The 24,048-nt window shown below is 40.6% G+C and overlaps 1 long non-coding RNA gene across 1 annotated transcript; it reads right to left on the minus strand.

The window, feature by feature from the left end:
* Positions 1-383: 383 nt before the first annotated feature.
* LOC140224917 (uncharacterized) lies at positions 384-23,926 on the minus strand. The gene is made up of 3 exons (XR_011900129.1): positions 23,309-23,926; positions 5,670-5,736; positions 384-1,192 (listed from the first exon to the last, which is right to left on the minus strand). It is a non-coding gene; the product is annotated as an uncharacterized lncRNA (long non-coding RNA).
* Positions 23,927-24,048: the final 122 nt, after the last annotated feature.

The following is a 24,048-nucleotide window of genomic DNA, read 5'->3' on the forward strand; positions in this document are numbered from 1 at the left end:
ATAAATCGATGGTTAAAGTCGATAAATGCGTTTCTCCGTGGAACGTCTAAATTTCCAAGATTAAGTTTCATTTCAAAAAGAAAATATACGACCAAAATATGTCCTTGAAGTTTTTTTTTAAATACTAGCTGCTCCGGACGCCCTACGGGCGCGGGCGCCCTCCACAGCTAGCAATGGTGGTGCAGTAGCTTATTCGGAATCGGAGCAATTATAGTTGAAGCTATTTAACGTCCAAAAATTCGGACCTCAGTTTTAATACATTGGAGGAAATTTGAGAAAATCGGAAAACACATTACAGCCTGCAAATCTACAACTCACAGGGGCTTTCATTTAGAAAAAGAGCAGGCAAATCGGTCCGAAGGTTCTCTCAAAGTTAACTTCCAAAGATTCGGAACTTCGAGTTTTAATATATAGGATACATTGGAGAAAATTTGAGAAAATTATACGAGAAAAGAGAAAATCGAAAAACAAATTACAGCCTGTATATCTACAGCTCAGGGACTTTCATTTAAAAAAAAGAGTAGACAAATCGGTCCGGTGCGGTGGTTCTCTCAAAGTTAACGTCCAAAGATTCGGAACTTTGTGTTTCAATATATGTATAGGATTTTCGAACTAGAGGGAACAACTTGAAGGGAACAACAAACTTGAGGGAAAGGGGATATATCTCTTGGTTTTTTTGTTGATCACATTCTCCTCATTCTCTACTTACTGTAAGACAGCGTTCTGCCCGTCCCAAGTAATCTTAGTGGGTTGAACCCGTCCTATTTTTATCGTATTTTTCTTTTTACCTTGTAATTCTTAAATATTTTTTCAAAAAAGCAGGAAATAAAATATTTTCGATTTGAATTTGAATACAAGTAGAGAAAAATTCACGAACAATTTCTGGAACAAACTGTTGTCCGGTTTCTTTCAGAATATATGTAGGTCGAATGGAGATTTGCAACGTTGCAGTCGGTGATACCCACTTTTCGAGCTCTGCCATCAATAAGTTTAAAGACGGTGTCTTATAGTAACGAAGACCATTTTTACCTCTGCGATCTGCACCAGCACAGAGGAAGAGGTGAGACGCTCCTGGGAAACACTATTTCTTCTTGATGGATTTGGGTCAGAGTTCTATCCCGGAGGGTGTAATTCTTTCGAATACATCGTCGCTCCCCTGGTGTAGGCGCTTACCTCCATTTCCATAAGAGTCCTGAAAGTGAAGGAGTTATGTCGACTACAGGGCTCATTTCTAAATTTAGGTACGCCTTTGCGTTAGCAGAGCGACGATGTTGACAATATTACCCTCAAAGTCGCACACGTCTATTTGTGGTACATACGCTGGCTCACTCGCTTGGTAGCAACAGCTCCATCAAAAGAGGAAAAATAGAGGATTGCGGAATAGTGTATAGTGTATTGTGTGTCTTTTAAAAAGATAATATGGACCACTACTTAGACAAGGTACGAATTTAAGCATTCTAGCTGACACAAGTCTCTCGACCAGAATTTCAGGTAGAACACGATTCTTGCATCAAAAATTACTGAAATCAACTCCTAACTGAGAAAGTAACGTTTTAATTTTACATTAGTTACGGGAAATTTGAATTGCCCGCTCACAAGCAACACAATACTCTGCGTGAGTCAAAAGGTTATGTCAGGGCCCGCCACTCTCCCCCCCCCCCTCCCCTCTTAGAAATTTGGAGCCAGTCCGCCTCTGTGGCTTTACGACTTTTATCCATTTATGGTCACACAAAAGTACAAACCATTTAAAGGGCACGCTTGTACGGGTGCACGGTTTACTCCTCTTCCCCTTCCCAAAAGTCGATTAAACAAAGAAATTTCATCAAGGAAGTGAGTCTTATTTGGACTGAGTTAAGCAGAAAGGAACCAACCCAAATTTGGGAAAAAATCGAGTTATAAGTGGTTTTGAACTTAACCACTGCTCTACTATCTATCGCCGAAAATTCAAAGTTTTTGTTGGAGCAAATTTTATAGAAATTGAACTTGAGGTTAATCTTTTACATTGAATCTTATGCAGGAGCCAAACTTTAAACCTCTTTTTCTCGGTTCGATCCCGATGTGGCTTGGTTCCTTTCTGTTTAACTCCGTCCAATTTAATGGCATAAAGAGGGGATCCCCGATGCAGCGGCATTTACTTTCGGGACACCCTGTATCGGGGCTCGCTAATGGAGCCCGTCTTCAGTTCATCACGTCTGATTGGCGCTCCAGATGGGGCGGCAACGGCGGAGAGGCCGGTGATAAAATCGCTGAGATAGGAGGCGAAGTTTGAAAAAGCCTGCCGCCCTGGATAGATTTTGTCTTTGTGTAACGACTTTATGGGGTTCGTATCTAGGTCGCCGTCCAAGTCCGCCGCCACAGTCACCTCGTCTACTTTTTTTCTCGCTCTTTAAAAAGCTCTCCGCCCCCCCACTCCCCTGCCCCCCCCTCTCCGACCACTTCAACCCCTTTTGCAAAACTTCTTTGTCCCCGATGCTTTTTGTTTACAAATTTACGGATTATCGCTTTCTCTCATCTCCCGTTTACTCGGGGCCGGCCCTCGTAGCAATTTTTATAATTAAAAAATCCTCGGTTGAGTGCAGAAGGGCGTAAAATTAAAGAAAAGAGGAGGGGGGTTCTTCTTTAGGGAAATTAAACAACTCTATTTTAAATGTATGGGAGCTGAGTAACTATTGTGCTCTTAGAAATTCTCAATTTTGTCTGTCCAGAAAACTGGACTCCGAATGAAACTTTTCGCAGTGCGCAAGTATGACCATTTGAAAAAGAAGAGGGGACGTGATGTGAATAGATTAGAGAGACTCGCTACTGACCTTCGGAGCCTTCTCTGACAAGAATATTCGGAGTATTGTAGCAACTAGAAAATGAGAATGAACAAGTTTTGCCTGTAATAATTGCGGAGCCGGCTGTAAAATGATAACGATATCATTGATTAAAGTAATCAAACTTATCACACACTGTCCGTACGGGTACGCGTTTGAAAATAGGAACATTCACTGGAAAAAAAACACATTGGATCTAGAGTCCAGACTCTTGAAAACATTGACAAGAAAAAACACTCTTGATTCAATCAGATTTTTGCTTAAATCAAAAGGAAATCCGCTCAAATTAAGAGGCTTGGTTCTTGATTTAAGCAAAAATCCGATTGAATCAAGAGTATTTTCTCTTGTCGATGTTTTTAAGAGTCTGGACTCTAGATCCAAAGTGTTTTTTTTTTTTCCAGTGTTACATGCTCTTCGTGGAGGACGAAATAAGAGGGTACGTCTGTCGTGCTAAGGAAAATCGCCGTATGAACATTCGAGAGTCGCTAAATCTCCTTCGATGAAATGTTCATTTTTAAGAAAATCTGTGTATATTTTTACGACAAAATGTCAAGAACTTTAGGTGAAATTGCGATCAAAATTACCTGAAAAATTGGAAGGAAAATGTTTAGAAACTTTCCCGAAAATTCGTGATTTAAGAGATGAAATTTAGCAACGCCTAAAGGTTCATAAGGCGTTCTTCCTTAGCACGGTAGAGTTGTCTCCAAAAGATATGTCGGCGGACGAACAGGCGCTTTGATACAACTATTCGAGCTCTGCGTTTGCGCGTGTTGCATACACCAAAAACTGAAGGCGCTTTGAGTTTCCTTGCCCCGGTGCGCGATGACGATCGATAGGTTATCTTCCCAAATGTTCACTGTTCCCCTCGCGATTCCCAAATCCTCATGCTAAGGTGGTTAAACAAATATATATAAAGTCGGGTCCGACTAGAATCAACCTGACTGCATTTCACGATGCCCAATTTCCTCAAATGTTTTATTTTTTCAACATAAAATTAAACTACAGAATGCGTAAACCTTTATGAGAAATTTTCCTGAATGAGAGAGAGTACAGATGACCTAAGTGCGAAACCACGTTTCTTCGTTGCCGGCGTTGCAGACTATCTGCTGGCATACGTCATTTTTCCCTTGGAAAACTAATCAGCGTAATTTCTTGAAAACTTCCTCGATTTTTTCCCCATGTTGGATCAATGAAGGTACAAGAAGTCAGAAACTTAAATTATTCATACGAGGAAAAGCCATATCAGGAGCACCAATTATTAAAAATAAGCCAATTGCCAAAGCCACCAATGACTAAAGGTATCGTTATAAAGAAAATTATGATAAATGCATGAGAAGTTACTACAACATTATATAAATGTTCATTTGATAAAAAAGATCCAACATTTATAAGTATTCTGTACAAGTTTCAACCCGTAAAGTTCACTCGTTTCTCTTCAAAAAAATAAAGTAGGAACGGAAAATTTTGAACACAGCAATGGAGGTACGTAATTTTGCACTTTATCCATCGATACGCTCATACAATTTCGAGACAGAGTGTTGCTTATTGTTGGTTTTCACCGAGAGAATAACACGAGAAAAAACTAGGGCCTTGTCTCCACGAGCCGTTTCACGAGATTTGTCCCAGGGAAAAATTCCCACTTAGTGAAGTTGGGAAAAATATTGAGTTAATCAATAGGCTATACAGTATATAGCCTTGCTGTAGCTTTTTTGCCACGGTCTATAAAAGGCTATAAGAAATTGCATAGTCAGCTACAGAAGCTATAGGAAAACCGACAGCCGTCTGTAGGTCTATAGTATTTTGGAACACAGATCCTACTGCCAATTTTTACCAGGGATTCAAGACAACATTCATTCAGTGCTCTTTTTTTTCAATTCGCTCACCCAAAGCGGAGGGGTTTTTAGTGGGTGGAAATCCCACACATCCATCTTGAGTTCCTAGCTGCCTAAGATGAAGTCTTTAAAAGATTTTCGCCGCCTGTAAAAAAAAAAAAATAAAAAAAAAAAATCTTGCTTTCAGAATCGGTTCGGTGGCTCTTATATGGCTAATAAGGGTTTGGGGTGGAGGGATGGAGGGGCGGGGAGGGGGTTGAGGGGGGAGGGGTAGGTGAGGGGGGTCATAACGGGATTAAGGGGGGTGATGGGAGTTGGAAAACCAAGTGATCCATGAGGGTTTTGCATACATTTTCGGCATCTGTAATTAGTGTGATTTAATTGAAAAAAGTGCACATTGAATGAGGGGCGCGGGGGGAGGGGCGGGGGTGGGGGATTTTTTCATGGCGGAGAGTCACTGGTACCCAGGGGGACATATGCAAACCATTTTCGGAATTTTTGTTTCACTTCCAACGGCGTTACAGCGTTTTTACGCAGCAATTTTGGTGAAAAATTCATCAACCCCTAAAACCACCCCTAACGCGATCGCCCATAACTTTTACCCTAATTGTCCGATTTCAAAAATCTAAAAGCCGTTTGATAGGAAATTTTACGTACTTTTAAAGTGAAGATAACTTATTTTGTCGAAAACCCCAAAATAAGTGAGATTTTGGGGGATTTTGGGGAAAAAACGTGATTTTCCGCCATTTTTTCAAGATGGCGGCCATTTCCGGTCAAAATTTTTGTTGGCAAACATCAGATTCGGATTCAGCGATTGTTGGTTTTCACCGAGAGAATAACACGAGAAAAAACTAGGCAATGTCTGGTATAGTAAAACTGTCTTTGATTAATTCGTCCATTACGAATACGTAAACTATTCCATTAGTCTCAATCTCATCGCCTTACTTGGTAAATACAACAACTCAAAAACAAGCGCACAAAAATTTCGATGCAGAGAAGGGATTTTATGCATGAAACTTACCGGGAATGTTGGAAGAAAGGATGGAATTTGTTTCGATTAACCCGAAGTCACCGTGCACCACGGGTTCCTGAAAAACCAAAATGGATACTTTTGTTAAACTAAGATTGCAGAGCCCTATATTAAAATTATTACATTCATGCATGATTCCTTTCTTTTCATATTCCTCTCTTCGAGATGAAGCTGCAACCAAAGAAAAGCAAGTATTACGTTTCAAAGTCGCATATTTCTTCTCTTTCACGGTAAAATACTGATAACGTGGTACAGACTTCTAACAATCTTTAGAATCCTCATGGGCGATCATTTGAAGCTAAAAATAAAAAGAATCCGCTTGTTTAACTGCAATGTTACTTATAACCCATAGTGTGTAAACAATAAGAAAATACATTAAACATTATTGACGCAACATCCTCACGAAAACGTAAACTTAACTTAACTACCTGTGATTTTCTCCTATGTATTTAAGGGAAACCACGCAGGCTACCCTTTCATACGACGGTAAGAGCTAGTCTCAATAACACGGAAGCAAAGGCCACCAATTTAGCTGCGACATGCGACAGTCCGGATATTTTAAATCGAGCGTCAAAACAATGACTCAGCTTGATTGGTTTTCTCCTGACCCGGAACAGGAATGGACCACCCGAATTTTGTTTTGTTCATAAATAAATCGGGTTTAGTGTGTTGCGTGCGGTATCGAAACGTCAGCAGGAGACAGGGCCGCCAATCAAACGGACGAACGTCATCAACCCTCCAAGAAACTTATTCTCGAGCACAGGTCGATCAATTATGTAGGAAAAGAAAGATTATTGTTGCCGGCCAGGTTAGCCTAGTGGTCAGCGCGTCTGACTCTAGGTCAATAGGTCCCGGCCTACGTTCGAATCCCGGTGGTGGCGTCAAATTTTCACGGAACTGACGAGTAGACCTGCAGGAACAGATTCTACTCGGCCTTCATGCTTGAAAATTGAAAAGCCTGGAGCATCAACGTCCCTATCGCCCTGATGTCTACGGACGATAAATCTACTCTATAGATGGCTGTAGGTTCCAATCGGATCAGAAGCCAATCAGCCAGCAAGAAATAGGATCTTCTATCGCAGTCTAAAAGTGCGGTAACTTATTTGGCGTGAACTCTCCTATACTTTTAAACTTATGATTACTCTATTAAAAAACACATTATGGGGTTAGTTTAGTAGAATGTTACTTGGGTGGACTTCCGGTTTCTTGACGAACTGGAATTTGGAATAAGCTCCCGCCAAAAAGCTGATTTCTCGTTTATGACCCGCACTCTGGAAAGCGTCTATCGCGCATTTTGCGTAAACTTCCATAGAAAAATATTTGAGGCGCTGCGTGAAAAAAGGGCATGATTCTTGGTTGCAGTGTCTCAAAATCTCCACTAACGTTTCATCCATTATGATTAAAGCAGATGTATGTAATTTGTCGCAACTTTTACTGAATATTCTTTATGATTTTACAATGCTGAAAATTTAAAATTTCAGAAAACTTACCCGAAAGTTCCCTCTCTGTAATAAAAATTAGCAATAGAACTTCTGAAACACCGCAACCATGAGATTTCCTTTCTGCACCCAACGTCTCATTTACAGTGGCGTGGCGTGAATTGCGATGCATCGATTGTTATGCCATTTAAACCTGCGGTAAAGAATCGATTACTAAGGTGTTCGCTGCGAACACCCTGCAATCTATCGATCATTTTCCATACGTTTAAATGACAGAACAACCGATATATCGCAAAGCACGCCACACCACTGCTCATTTACGATGGGGCTTAATTTTCAACCCTGTCGGTTCTACTATACGTATAGACCACGCGACAGCCTTTACAAAACCTTCTCTTTGTAAAATGTGAACGGTCGCAAATAGGGCAACATAATATAAAAGCGAGCCAAGTTTAGGATCCTCGCTCCACGCAAAGGCGGACAGATAGGGTTTCAACTCCTATTTAAAACCCACCGGCATTGTTGCATTTTCAGGCCTGGGAGCCGTGCACCCCTGTGCTTCGAACCGAGAGCGACGGACTGTTCTACAACCTGCTACTCGGTCGCCAAGCAACCAATTCTCATCCGATATGCTTCTTGGCGGAACTCAAGTTCTCGCTTCGGATAAATTTAGATTTCATTTAGAAGCTTATCAATCTTAACTCCTTGAGATCCCTTTAATCCTTCCACCAGGCAACGGCAAAGAACGCTCTTTCCAGCGAATAATAAGGGTTCCTCAGGGGAAAAGATTCTGAGGAGAGATAATGAAAACTAGATGGAGCCCAGGCGCGCCCTCTTTTTTTGTGAAAGCTCTGACAGCGAGAAGAAGAGTCGAAATAATAATTCTGCTGGACCTCATCGGTCATGTGGGTTTAGAGAGAAGGAGGAAATTTTCGTGCTATTTCTCCGAATGAGGCTAAAATACTTCATAATCCGAGAGCCAGACGATATTCAGTGACAAAATCGTGACACAAGTTTTGACCACTAAAATCTGCACTGACACGGAATATGGTTGTCTGCCACGCAATGGCACTCGCTACAACAACGTGACAGATGACCATTTTCAAGGTTGCCACAGAATTTAGAAAATGTTTCTGACATTTCCCTGATTTTACTGACGCATTTTGGTGAAATTCCCTGACAATTGAAGATATGCCAGATTGCTTATAAAAGACAAGAAATAGTTTCCAGGCAAAATTTATCGTTCGAAACGTCAAACCCACACTAAAAAGCAGATAAAGGTGACTTGATAATTTATCCCTGACATTTCCAGGTTTTCCCTGACTTTTTACTTTTCATGACATTGCCCGGTTTTCTCGGTATCCTCTGACCGTGGCAACCCTGCAATTTCCATGTCAGCGCATATGTGGCTATCGGTTTAAAAAGAGGTTAAAACTTCGAGTTTGTCACTAAATATCGTCTGGCTCTCGAACTATAAGGCACAGAAATTAGGCGTTTCACGGGTGACTTCCAAGAGAGATAAAACAGAGAGACGGAATAGAGTTGAGTATGTAAGCTTCAATGCGAAGAGCATGAGATATACATTTTAAAAAAGGGAAAAATCTTGCCGTCTGAAATCGCAAAGGACAAAAGAGGGAATACGTGCAAATTTGACAGGATTGCAAATGCTCCCATGAAACTCACTGATACTACGGTAAAATTCACTTTTCGACGGAGACATTCCGAAACCTTCAGAGCGAGAAATGCAGGCCGGACTCCAGGGGCAGCTCCTGTATTTGGATTCCTCACATATTCATCAAGCTCAAATGGTGGATGGAGGAATGCACATAAATAAGTTACAGAGCCGACTGCTGAGAGCTGTCTCCCAGTGGCTCTCTTTTCAAGCCACTCATCTCATCATGATCATCTCAAGTTGCAAATGTGAAGGAACACGGGAACTCAACATCTTGCCTGCATAAAAAACTAAAACCTCTTTCTGCAGATAAGCTTTCCATTCAAGCATTCAGAAGAGATTGTATTCCTGATTTTGATACAATTTCCATCGGATTTCACAGTTAGAATGAGAGTGTGAATAGAGTGCGAAAGGAAGAATGTGAAACAATTAAACTAAAACCTTTATGTTTCAATATCTCTAAACAAGAAGGCAGAGAATTTTATAATTCCTGTTTTTTTAGATAATCATCGTATTATCTTACGTTGCCATGTAAAGTTAATGCAATTCGTTCAGTTTTAGTTTTAAACCATGAAGATAGATACAAGGAAATACTTGTAGTGGTTACGATATATTTAGATAAAATTCCTTAAAAAAAAAAAAAAAAAAAAAAAAAAAAAAAAAAAAAAAAAAAAAATTACAGTTAAGGAACGTTCATAAATTACGTAGGTAACGCAACGGCAATTTGTTAAATTTTTTTATGTACACCTCTCGAGCAGGACATAAAACAAAAAATAGTATCAGCAACGAAATTATGGTGTACTGCTACGAGAGGTTCACATTTTTTAACAAAGAAAATCTTAATCACGTAATTGTTGCACTTTCAATGGGCGCAGACGACACTTCAATACGGCCGCGATATGAAGGAGCCAACACTCACTTAAATATTTCTCTTGAGTGCTTTCGAGAGAGAAAGGTGGTCGAAGAGCACTCTACAATCCACGCCTCAGATCGTCGGTAAAGGAGGCTGCTGAGCGTTTGTTTTGATTAGTTTATCAAAATAAAACAAAAATAAACGATCGGAAGACAAGATCGACTAAGAGCGACAAATGGGTCAGTGACGGAAGATAAGCTTCTGCCAAAAAAACGAGAGCTGCTGTGCGGAGCGGCACAGTAAAAAATTTGCTTGATTAAGTTCGACAAAATTCACTGGCATGCGTTGAAAGTACCCGTTTCGGAACTAGATACGCGGTCTTAGTACATCATTTGAGCCAACTATGCCGTAGAAAAAGCTTTATTTATAACCGCAATCCACCACCTCGTGGTTATACTTCAATTCAAACTTTCCGTCCTTCGATATAATGTAAAAACTGTCTCAATAATAATTTTTCTAGTTTCACTAAGCTCTTCAAAAATTTTTTCCAAACTTTTCTTGTGCAGTTTTGTTGTTAGGCAAAACGTCACTACGGATCTGGGTGTTTCCTTAAAAAACCACCTAATGCGACATACACACCCTCACACACGAAAAAAGAAAGAAGGAAAGAAAGAAAGAAAAAAAAATGTACAGTGCTTTTCAACGGTCAAACTGCAAAAACGCGACTTACGGCTTACAGTGATATAGAGGCGGAGATTTTCAAACACCGCAAATGAGATACGTGGTTGCGAACTTACGCCGCGCCGCCGACATACATTCTTTGCATTTTTGCACATGCAGTTTCATTCTGCAATAATAGTCGAAATTTTCTGGAATCGTGAAAGAATCAATTTCTCACTTCATGTGTCAGTTCCATAAACAATATTTTTGCATTGATCACACTTTTGACAAGAAAAAATGTACAAGGTGTATGCAGGTGTGCGTTTTCTTCACTCATTCGAGAGCATTCATTTAAAATTCCTGAGAATACTTTATTTTTCGAAATAATTTTGTCTGTGTCTGATATAATAGGAAAGAGCTTTCACTGTGCGCGGTTCTTAGGAGTGACGGCTCGCGCTCAGCAATCAAAGATGATTCGAAATTCTTCCATCAAGTTGTGGCAGTGAGTCATCAGATACAGAAAAGTTAACTTGGAACCCATGCAATAGTCGTGGGGTTTATGGACTATCTAGTATCTACCTTCGGTAAATTCAATTCTAAGATCCACGAGTTTCCAGAGCGGTCGTAGCGTTAAGTGATGGGTCAGGGTTTATTAAAAGAAAAAGACAAAAATTTAACCTATACCTTTTTCGAGACTAATTAGTGACTAATAATCTTTCCATTTAGTGTAAAGTTATTAGAAAAAATGACGATATTCATGGAGCTACGTGAAAATACTCGAACGCACTGACAGAGTTGTTGGAAATTATTCTAATTTGTAATTTACATCCAAAGATAAGGGTGCATGACTTAAGTTCATTTGCAGTCTAATCCTCTGGTGTTCGTGGACACAATAATTCGTCCTGCAAGGGTAATCTGCCCTTTCAAATGGGGCCGAAAGTTACAAACTTTTCATGGAGCTGATTGTGAGAGGAGACTTGAGTTTCAAGGATAGTTAGAGATTCCCAATTCATTCATCTGTGTCAACACAAAATTTCACCGAAAACACGATAGAGTGTGGTTAAGTTCGATAAGTTCCATTTAACATCAACTTCGAAACTCTAAGAAAGCTCAAAGAGCCTATGTCTCGATATTCAAGCAAACTCTCCGTGCAAGGATACAGCTGGATAAGTGAACAGGATTGCCACAGGGCAACCTCCAGCTGTACTTCTGTTTGGCAACTCTATTAACTCTAACTGTCAATAGGTCATGTTCAGCCTACAGTCATGACAACCCTGCTAATGTATTCATCCCTCTGTCAAAGTAGAGGATTCGACTGAAAATGGAAATGGACTCGTCTCCAGTGGCGTGGCGTGTTTTGCGATAAATCGATTGTTTTGCCATTTAGAACTATGGAAAAGGATCGTTAAGTAAGCTGTTCGCGACGGACATCTTAATAGTCGATTCTTTACCACAGTTTCAAATGGAGAAATATCGGTAATCTATCATTCACGCCTCGCAACTGCTCATCTCTTGCAGACCAGTGGAGTTCCACCATCGCAGCTACAACTTTAAGGACTTTTGGAGAGCTTGAGAGTAAATTTCAGACAAAATTAGAAGCACAAGTCTGTTTATCGAGAATATCTTCGCGGCATCTGTCATGATCAATAACTCGATTTTGAGCTTTCGAGCGAACTAGCCCTTTCTTCCAAGAACGGTCACAAATAATTACTGTTTACGGCAAAAAAAGAGGTAGGGGTTATTGGATGATATGGGCATTCCTAATAATTATGGGTAGTGCCCCAATAAATCAGATTACTAACAGTAGCGGAGTGTGAGGGATCGATTATCGATATTCCCCCATTTGAAGCTTAGGAAAAATAATCGATTACTAGGGCGTTCGACGCGAACACCTTGTTTATCGATCCTTTTCCATAGGTTTAAATGACAGATCAGTCGATAGATCGCAAAACACACTTCTCCACTGGTTACTGACTCAAATGTTGCGGTACTACCCCGACTTGAGTTGCGATACCACCACAATCAATTGCAAATGCCCATATCATCCACCAAAATGGGGCACTATCACAATTTTAGGGTGTGACCACAAACGCTATTCCTCGTGAGTTGATCATTCAGAGAAGGAAACTGCTTGGAAAACGCAGTCGCTACTTGTTGCAATCATGCAATCTTATAAAGAAAAAAATATTTACTAGACACATCGTAGATTCCGTTTGATGAGCAAATTTCAAAAGAAACCAACTTCCTTCCAGTAATTATATTAAACGTCTAGTATTGTTAGATATTTTTTTTATAATTAACGCTCCATACCTACATGTCGCGGTTGGGGAGAATTGAGGGAATATGGTCTGTTTTTTATCACCTAATAAGATCAGACCTGCAAATCTGCCGTGCCAACTGCCAAGGAAGAACACCGTATGAATATTCGAGAGTTGCCAAATTTCCTTCGATAATATGTTCATTTTTGAGGCAAGTTATGTATATTTTTCCTTGAAATTTTCAGGAACTTTAGGCGAAATTGCGAACAAAGTTATCTGAAAAATTGGAGGAGAAATGTTCGTAAGTTTACCCGGAAATTCTTGTGTTATCCAAGGAAATTTGACAACGCCTGAGGATTCATACGACGTTTTTCCTTAGCACGGCAGTGATGTTCATCCTTCGAGCCGATATGTCTTCCATAGCGGAACCATTCTGGAAGACTGAGCGGGTCGATTGTTGAATCTTTATCGAATGATCCGATCCTGATCGACAAGTCCCTATCTTAGCAATGATTTTTATCGATCATGGTCATTCGATATAGATTCAACAATCGAACCTCGGATCATTCTGCCGACAACGGATAAAAACATGGATAGCTATATGAACTTTCGCGGGGGGAAAAACAAGCTCTCTATGAAAATGACGGGAGAGAGAACATTTCCGACAGTGAATGCATTTTGTATGAATGGAGAGGGGTTGTTTCCATCAGAGAAATAAATTAATCATACTTGCTCACTTCGTTTGAGCATTGATAAAAACACTAAAACATACGTTTAATTTCCCAAAGGAGTAAAAAAGACAGCTCCTTTCCATTCTTCTCGTCTTCAATTCCAGATATATTTTCTTCGGAAAAGTCTAATGAGCTTGTTAAGTAATTTTTAATCCTTGAATTTTCGAGGAGTAGAGAGTGGACTTGGAACGTTTGAAAAAATGTCCAGGTGTCATAGTTTCTTCATCAAAGTTACTTTAAGCGCTCAGCCAATGGGAAGCGCTTGTTGATTTCAACCTTGCATTAAAAGTTTACGAGATGTTCTGTGCTGTTTTAATTCGTACCTTGTGGCCCATTTTCTCTCCTATTCTGCCGTGCTAAGGAGGAACGCCGTATGAACCTTCAGGCGTTGCCAAATTTCCTTAGGTGAATCACAAATTCTCGGAAAATTTTGTCAATATTTTCCTTCCAATTTTTCATATAATTTTGTTCGTAATTTCACCCAAAGTTCTTGAAAATTTCAAGGAAAAATGTTCATAACGTACCTCAAAAATAAACATTTTATCTGAGGAAATTTGGCAACTCTCGAATGGTCACATACGGCTTATTTCCTTAGGACGGCAGTATAGTCATCCAAATGACCAAGGAGACTTGCACCCACACCGCAGTGGACTAGACAAATGACGCGTGTAACGGAGAAAATTCGGTGCGTCCCAAAACCATTTCCTCGTAGTGGCGAGGGGCGAATGTTCGATTATCGAGATCTCCCCATTTGAAGCTGTGGTAAAGAATCGATTATTAAGGTAGTTGTTGCGAACACTCGACTATCGATCCTTTTTCGTAGGTTTAAATGGCAGATTAATCGATTTATCGCAAAGCACGCCTATCGCCACTATTTATCAGCCAGTTTCATCCCTCACTTCCTTTTCTAAGCAATCGCAATGTGCGTCTTTTCGAGAACTTCATGCTGAGTCGCGTTGAATGTGAGTTATGATGCACTCTAAACGTTCCGCGCAAATTACTGTCCTATCCGCGCTACCATCCGTCATTTCGAGCCGGCCCATGTCGGGCCTGAGATTTCCCTCGCCTCAGCTTAAATTTTTGAGTATTTGATAAACCTGTGCGGTAAATGAAACACTGGAATAAAAGTCGCTTGGATCCAGAGTCCAGACTTTTAAAAACATAGACAAGAAAAAATACTCTTGATTCAATAGGATTTTTGCTTGAATCAAAAGGAAGTCCGCTTAAATCAAGAGGCTCGGCTCTGCGATGCAAGGAAAAATCCGATTGAATCAAGATTAAGAGTCTGGACTCTAGGTGCAAGCGACTTTTTTCTTTTCCAGTGAAGGCAAGCGGGGAAGCAGGAAGCTATAATACGTTCGTATTAGAGAAGCACTCGGCTGTTTTCTATGTAGGCGCGTTTTTGAGTTCGCGAAAAAGATGAACACCGTTAAGATGATATATCGCGCTCACCAAAATTTCAACTATCTAGAAAACTACACCACCGCTTAAAAAATAACATAGAAAAATGAGTATTGTCCTCCGTGCTTTGACATCAGAAGCATTTAATAAAGTTATAACAGATTAAAATCTATCTGAATCAGATCTATTCTAATTGAGTTAGGCCCCTATCTCCGCCATCTTGTTGTTGAGCTAGTGCACCATTTGGACACATTGCCACTAGTACACCATAGAATTCTAGAGGCAAACGTTACTGAAAGGGGTTGAGTGTCCGATTTGTGGTTCCTTATGGTTTTGAAAGACTTGCGAGTTTTGGTAACGTTGCACGATGTTAACGATCATAGTGTCAACAAACCCAAAATCTGATCATGGAGTCAACGATCGTTGACGTCGTGTTCAGGCAGTAAAACATAAAAATGGTCCCTGAGCACGGTGTCAACAAACAGAAAAATATCTTCCTCACAAGTAACATTGAAACATTTTCTGGGCGAACGAAAAGATAGAATCGTCAAAGGGATATAGTTTAATTGGAAAATGTTCTTGCCGTGTTGACCGTGAGATATCGGTGAAAAAACATAACTGGAAATAATTAATTTCGGATCCCTTCTGGCGGGTCATTGCCATTGTGCCTCACTTGTGCTTCCATCCTCAATCAAGGTGAATTTTACTTGTAGATCTAATTAAGATTTTCAGGGTGTCTGCTAAAACAGGCTGGTCAAAAATAAGTACTTTTTCAGTACATTCTCAAGAAATTCAGTAACTCCTCCAACAGAAAAAATCCGTAATTTTTCAGTACCTCCATTTGAAGAAATCAGAAAAATTTCAAAAATTTGAAATTGCGACAAAAATGACAAAAAAAATTCCAGACCTTTTTGCGGAATTTCCGCACTTTTTCAGTACTTCCAGACCGCCCTTAAAAATCAGTACGAAATTCCGGACTTGCAGACACCCTGATTTTTCACTTTATTTCTAGATAGCCAGAGCCGCACTAGTATAGGCAAAGCTTTGCTCTTTTTTTCTAAGCAAAAAAGAAGAGGGAAAACTCAAACGGATTCCTCAAAACGATTCATCATCTGGCGCGAAATAATCTTCATTCTCAAAAGTGGCTTTTAACTCTGAGGAGGCAAGTAGCGAATGTGATCTCTGGGGTACTTTGCTTCTATTTTTAATTCAAAAAATTCGACCGGCCCAGCGTATCCTGTAACTTTTTCCCTGTTGGGAGTGCTAATTTCTTCAAACCAGCCTCCCCCCCCCCCCCGGTTGCCTCCTTCCGAGGCGCTTGTGATTGATGAGACTAAGGTGGAGGGAACCGTGAGGCGCACTAATGCGGTAAATGACGTCACCCAACGTGTATTTCAGAACGTTATTAATTTTGGCGTTAGGGCTAGACATTCGGACGGATACTGTTCCTTTTCTAATGTGTTTGTGAAAGTCCACAGGAAAGGGAATACTTTGGTCCACAAAACGAAATTGAGTTTTTGATACAGTAAAAAGTGAGCCACATCTAGAGCACCTGTATACTGATTGGTTCATCAGTTTTAGGTTATTATGGAGCTCCAAAGTTGGACCAATGTAAACAAACCTGACCAAGAAGAATATGTACTATTGGCTGAGAAATGAATGATAATCACACTCAAAGGTTAATTGTCGGCAAAAATATCCATTATAGGTCATAAAGGTCGATCCAAACACAATTCAGAAGTTGATCATAGAAAAATTTCAATCACATCCAAAATCACGTCTAGAACTTTGCAGAACTTCGTCGCCATCTTGTTTGTTCACATTGGATCAAATTAGGAGGAGAGGGGGTGTTTTTTTTAGATTGGTCCAACTTGGGGCTCCATGATAGCCGACCAATCAGAGAACGGCACACTTTTTCTGTGGTAAAAGGATTGAGATGGCAATTCTCCCCCGTATATGTATGGAACCCGTGTACTCAACGACGGAGCATGGTGTATCTTACGGAGGCCTTTGACGTCACGGAGGGTCAGTTCATTTTGAATCGCGTTGGAATAAAAAACTTCCTCGCGTTCACGGCCACGGGAAACTACGGTCGAGGGGACTCAGTGAGGCGGCTAAAATGCCAGTTCGGCCCAGTCCCTCCTCCCTCCTCCCTCCCCCTCCCTATCCGACGGGGACGACGCACGGTGGATCGAGCCAATCAGAGAGGTCGGACATGAAATTTTTTACTAAATACTGCAAATTTTTATGTTTATTTCGTCACATTTCAAATTTTGGGGGGTGTATCTGGAAGAAAATTTTACGAGAGAACCAATGGAACCACTCTTGGAACCTCAAAGTCTTGTATGAACGGAATTAGAAGCGTTTAAAGTTTCCAAATTATGTCCGACCTTTCCTATTGACTCGATCCACTGTGCGGCGGGGAGCTGCTGTGTTTTCGGCATGTTGTTTATAAATGGTCGTACATTATTACTCCGTGTCGCTGCCCCCGCCCATCAAGAAACAACTTATCGCCAATCTTCAGATGCTCCTTGTTTCCTCTACACATCTATGCTCACTTGCCAACCGTGATTAAAATCCCCAGGTTCATGATTTATCGTAAAAAGGTTTGTTTCCTAGAGCTCAGCTTCGAAAAAAAATTTCAAAAAATGAAAGAAACCAATTCCAGGATTGCCATAGAATTTGGAAGATAAAATTCACTAACATTTCCTTGATTTCCCTGACAGCCTGCACATTTGAGTAAAATTCCCTGACAATTGAAGTTATGCCAAATGGTTAGTTGTTCAAAACGTCAAACTCAATCTAAAAACCCTGAAAGATGATTAACAATTTTTCCCTGAAAAAAAAATCGTATAAAAATGGCGAGCAAAAGTTTTTTGAAATTTTTTTTGAGCGCGATTTTCTGCATTCTCTCTCAAATTATGCTTCGAAAAAAAATATTTTAAAAAAATAATTCCCTTTTTCCTGCGCAGAATGTTCCGGGATCTCAGATTTCCTCACTCACTCGAACTTTGTTTGCTTCCCTCGGAAACACCTTGTCTCGCACACATAGAATCGAATGTGAGGGACAGTTGACAATTAGGAGAAATTTTCGAGTCGTAATTTCCGAATTTTCACGTAGATGTAATTTGACGGAATGCACCACGGGTCAAGTGTTGGAGAAAATATTTCCAGACGCTGTCGGAGCATGAGTGTGCCTGTGCCTACGATGAAGCCGGTGACAAAATCACGCGAGAAAAGAAAATAATTGTCAGCGTCTCGTTTCATCTGCATCCGCATATCTCAAACTGCTTATTGTGCAAATGCATGCAGCGGTCTTACGCGAATGTGCATCAGCGGATGCATTGCAAATCGAATCGATGATGCAAGACAACGAACTCGTAAATCGATTACTACGTTTTATAATATCCGCTACGATTTAATTATTCGAAGAAGAGTGAGTGAACGTTGTTCCTTACAATTTTCACAGAATATCGTTTATTGGACGGGGAAAATTCATTGTCAATTTAAAAAAAAAAGAAAAAATCATCATCTTTCGTTTGAAAGGATACAATGGAGATGTTGCATGTGTGAGGCATTTGCGATTTGACTGTTGATTCTTATGTAAAAGTTCGTGAGAAACACGATGGTGCCACTGGTTTTCTCTGAAATCAACTCCCAAGCTCAAAAAAAGCTCTCAAGTTGAGGCCAAAGTGGAGGGGATATCCCACGCTATCCTGAGAGTCCACGTCTACATCAAGACAAACTCTTCGTGCAAAGATAAGGAGCAAATACATTACCAGGATTGCCAGACTCTAAAATTAAAACACGGCATTACTGCTGATGTATTTGCTCCCTATCTTTGCATGGAGAGTTTCTTTTGATGTAGAGGTGGACTCTGAGGGTAGGGCGGGATATCCCCTCCATTTTGGCCTCACTTTGAGAGCTTTTTTTGAGCTTGGGAGTTGATTTCAGAGAAAACCAGTGGCACCATCGTATTTCTCGAGAACGTTTACATAAGAATCAACAGTCAAATCGCAAAATCCTCACACATGCAACATCTCCATTTAACGGGAAATCTGCAACGTCGCGAATCGAGATACGTTTTTTTCGGTTTTTAACATCGATAAGAGTAAGCTCCGCCGCCGCGAGCCTCTTGCGGGGAAGGTAGAAAATACCGTTAAGAAGAAATTGTTCCGAAGAACAAGGAGAAAGATTCATCAGGTATGTACATATGCGGAAAGCGCGATGTTGACTCCGCCTCCTGAGGCAGGCAGATTTGACTTGCGGTGAAGCGTGCAAACCGGTTCTATTTTGATTTAACGCAAAATCTTGTTTCATCGAGTGAAGGCGTAAAATGCCGTGCAAGGGAAAAACGCTGTATGAACATTCAAATGTTGCAAAATTTCCCCCCGATAAAATGTATAATTCAGAGGAAACTATAGAACATTTTTACTTAAATGGACCGCACTTAGCTCCATGTGGAATGGAGATGTTGCATGTGTGAGGGATTTGCGATTTGACTGTTGTTTCTTATGTAAAAGTTCACGAGAAACACGATGGTGCCAATGGTTTTCTCTGAAATCAACTCCCAAGCTCAGAAAAAGCTCTCAAGTTGAGGCTAAAATGGAGGGGATATCCCGCCCTACTCTGAGAGTCCACCTCTACATCAAAACAAACTCTCCATGCAAAGATAGGGAGCAAATACATTGACAGGGTTGCCGTGTTTTCAGTTTTGGAGTCCCGAAATGAAGTGGCAGCCCTGTCAATGTATTTGTTCCCTATCTTTGCATGAAGAGTTTGTCTTGATGTAGACGTGGACGCTCAGGATAGCGTGGGAAATCCCCTCATTTTGGCCTCAACTTAAGAGCTTTTTTTGGGCTTGGGAGTTGATTTCAGAGTAAAGCAGTGGCACCATCGTGTTTCTCGCGAATTTTTACATAAGAATCAGTATACATAAAGTCAAATCGCAAATTCCTCACACATGCAACATCTCCATTGTTGATTTGCAATTTGTGTTAAGGTGTAGCATTTGAAGCACATCCACGATGTTGAAGGCGCTCTATACGCGCGCGCCGTGTATTGCCCGCGATGATTCGAATTCGCGCTGATGTCTAGTGTTCCCGAATTGTGTATACATCCGGCATTAAAATAGCTTGGATAAAATTGCTGAGTAAGAGCTTTGCTCATAATAATAGATATGACTGGATGAAAATTTAATAGCCAAGCACATCCTAGTGACTAACAGAACCAGGGCCGGATTTACTTACTTGCCGCCATGGGCCGCCTGTATTTTGCCGCCCCCCCCCCCCCCTCATTCATTTTGAAACATCAATAAAAACCATCAAGTGAACGTGCCGGAGGGGGAGGGGTGCATTAGACGCGTTTACTCGTGTTGAACACATTTTTTGCGAAAGCCCTGTCAACACTACTGGCAAAAGTTCACGGAACTTGGCGCGAAAGTTAAGTTCCGTAAACCTATCTCTGTGCGGACAAGGCCTTCCATTTGTATGGAATGAACGAAAAAATTATGAAAGAACAAACATAAATGTAGAGTTTAATAAGTGTAACTTCCGCCGCCGCGCCGCGCTGACTGCACTGTGTTTGGCGCAATGCGTGAAGTATTCTTACAGTCTTGTATGCGCTATGCGTTTCACGCCGACGAACGCTGCTGCACGGCGTCCACGCACTGTGTAAGACGCAGTGCGTGAAGTATTCATGTAGTCTTGTAGGCGCAATGAGTTTCACGCCGCGCCGACCACTGCTGACCGCGCTGTCTTTGACGCAATGCGTGAAGTATTCATGCAGTCTCGTAGGCGCTAATATGTATTACATACCGACCGCCGCGTCGAGGGTTTCTCCTTTTCATCTCAAGTTCTCGTCATCATTTCTCTCTGCGCCGCGCCGTTCTAGGCCTAATTCCGTGTTCGGTTTCTCTCTTAGTTTTAACTCGACTAATTAAAGGTGCTGTCTTATCACAGAAAGACGACAAAATTAGAGATATACTCTCAGGAAATGAGAGATTTGGTCACCTTTTCTCGTTTGTAATTTTTTTTTTTCTGAATCCGATTTTTAAAAAAATTTCCAAATTTGCCGCCCCCTAAATTTACCATGTGGCCACCCCCTAAATCCGACCCTGAACAGAACTTTAAGGAATTAAACATATCAGAAGTGCATACTTTTTGCTGAAAACTCTGTACGTGCTTTGATTTTCAATATAATTTATGAATTACTCCATGCAGAATGCAGATTGATTGCTGCATACATACGCGCTGATTTTTACGTTAGAATCACTTTGACCACGCTGTTTTTTAAGATAATTGCCTCGACCAATCAAATTTTTTCTGAGGAAACTACTCCGACCTTGCTGGGTAATATTGCGTTGGAAAAATGCGTGTTTTGTTGATAAAAGAATGGACTAAGAACTTTCGCACCCGAGTTGCCCATGCTGACGACTCTGATTGCTTATTTCTGATCGGGATACCTGGAAGTTCCAGAACTGCAGCTTTAGGTAAATAATTCGCGACTACCAGGGGTTTTTACATAAAATTCTAGGAATAAGAATGTGCTATTTTCGTTCTGGACGGGGATGGACTCTCCTAATTTCCGCTTTATAGGCATCTACGAAAAGTTAACACTTTGTCGTGTCTTGCAGACACAGTTATGATGAAACATTTGTTACCATTTTTCGAGCGATAACTATGCAAAAGCAATTGTCGTGTGAGATTGCATCCTCACCTTTTTCAAGGCGATTTTGAACGCTTGTTACATCTCATTCAGCAAAGTTTAGTATCATATGCGTTTTACTACTGGGCCTCAGGCCTCACGGCCCTTTTTGTGCCTCAACATTTTGTGTGGAAATTCACGGGATCAAAACAGCATGGAGCATGTGTTAATAACTTAATTCCCGAGTGCGGTCACGTAACTACCTTTACACTGCCGTGCTAAGGAAGAACGCCGTATGAGCCTTTTGACGTTGCCAAGTTTCCTTCGATGAAAACCGAAATTACTGGGAAATTTGTGAATATTTTTGTCCAAAATTTTCAGACAATTTTGTACACAATTTGATCTAAAATATCTGAAAATTTCAAGGAAAAATACGCAAATCTTTCCTAAAAATACATGTTTCATCCGGCGAAATTTGGCAACTCTCGAATGCTCATACGGCGTTTTTCCTTAGCACGGCAGTACAGACCTGACTTGCTTCATAATTTATTCAATTCTTTTTCTCTTGCAGTTTTACCGGTTGTCAAACGTTTGTCTACAATTCTGTTGGTTTTTCCTTTAAACACGTTGAAGGAACATCGAAGCATGCATCGCACAGCCGAAGAGAAAGAAGAAGAAGAAGAAGAAGAAGAAGAAGAAGAAGAAGAAGAAGAGGAAGAAATTCGGCGAGCGACTAATAAAGTTGAAACATACACCAAACGTTGATTGTTCTTTTAAAACTTTTTTTAAGTATCAATACTGGAGCTCTCCTCAAAAATCGAATTTTTTGCTTCGCGATGGAATATTATACTTGAATGAAGGCAAAGCCATGTCCTCACTTCTGAATTTTCAACGTGCCCTAGTTTTTGTTTGTTTACTTATTTTTGTACACCCCCCCCCCTCCTCTCTCCCCCGAGCATAAAGACCAATAGAGGAAGTTAAGCAGAGATCAAGTACTTAGATCTAGACGCGTGACGCGAATAATAAAGTTGAGAAATCAAGGGTAGAGCATGTCGTTTCTGGAAAGCAAGTAGAAAAGTTTGCGAACATAAACTCGATCCAGCTTGAATAAGAAAATGACAACATTAAAAGCGATCGTAATCCACCGAAATTAGATAGGAGAAACACCGAGATAAATGCAAATAATAAGAATGAGGAAATTTTTCTGCAACGTAATACGGTCGTGCTGCGAAAAAACGGGGTATGAGCATTCGAGTGTTGACAAATTTCCTCTCAGAAAGTATGTATTTTTTTAGGAAAGTTATGTATATTTTCTCTTCAGATTTTCAGGTGTTTTAGATCGAAAAATGACCAAAATACTCTGGAAAGTCGGAAGAAAAATGTATACGATTTTTTCAGAATATTCGTGATTTGTCGAAGGAGTTCTGGCAACGTCTCAAGGCTCACATGCCGTTCTTCCTTAGCACGGCAGAATAGAACTGAACTTCGAAATAACGAATGTCAATCTCTTACCACGGATAAAAATAGATCAAAGAGAGAGCGAGAGAAGTGCGGTGAATCTTCGTTGGGCGACTTGTTGATTCCTGACAAGGTAAGGAATATAGGAGGAAGTGAACGAAAAACAAAAAAGGGCAAAATTATGATGACACAGAAAATAATCCGCCGGGAACGAATAGAGGAGGAGAGAGAAAGAGAGAGATTTTGACTTTATTGACTGAAGTGGAGAGACGCGGCAATCGGCAATTGAGGCACAACAACCTAGAATTAAAAATAAAAAAAGTGACGGTCGCGCCAGACTTATCAAGAAGATAAGTAAAACCGAGTAGAGTTTTTCAACGTCGGAGCGGGTGGTCGCGCAGTCTCCGGGATTAAAGGAGCGAGCTGAAAGAAAGAAATGAGAAAAATGGGCATGAGTCAAGCACTCGAGAGACAAATTGCGTGAATGATAGGTTTGTATGTACTCTGATTTACCGTTGCTTCAGAGACGTATCCATCCCCCAGACCGCCTGCGTGGGTGGAAAAGCAACTTGTGGGAGGGTGATGATAACAGATCTGCCACTCCAACGGATGATGCCGCCCGCAGCGAGTCCAGTATGAAAACACACAGTTGAAGTATTACCTACGCACAAAGTTTTGTTTGAAATAGAGATACCCGATGTTAATTCGATAAAATTAAGGATGCACTAAAAATTATCACGGAAATAGCTGTAATGATTATTCACGAGGTGTTACTGGAAATATGGCGCGAGTGTCACGCACGGCACGACGCACGAGATAACGAAATCACAATCGGAAAACGATTTATAAAATGCAGAGCTTAAATTCAGAGAAATTCCGCGAATATCATCTTCCACTTTAAACAAATGTGAGAGCTGCAAAATTAAGAAACAAACTTGCGGATAAACTTGCGGTCGAAAGCTCAACTGACAGTTCAAGCGTTGTCTAACCTGCTTGTTGATGCTGCTGATAAGGAATAAATCAAAACAAAACACTTCAGCACATGTTTCACTATCAATCTGGGGGGATTTATCCACTGTAAACTCACAAAAATTTCGCTCTGTCAAAGTCGTACAGATTATAAGTTATAATTTCCTGGTAAAATAAATAAAAGTTGAAGCGAGACACTGACAATTCGTGCGTCTTTCAGTCGGGCAGACGGAAACTGAATTTTTTGAGAGTGCACGGTGACTGTTGCTTCTCCGAACGGTTAT

This window comes from Bemisia tabaci, chromosome 6, assembly GCF_918797505.1.
Source record: "Bemisia tabaci chromosome 6, PGI_BMITA_v3".
Lineage (NCBI taxonomy): Eukaryota > Metazoa > Arthropoda > Insecta > Hemiptera > Aleyrodidae > Bemisia > Bemisia tabaci.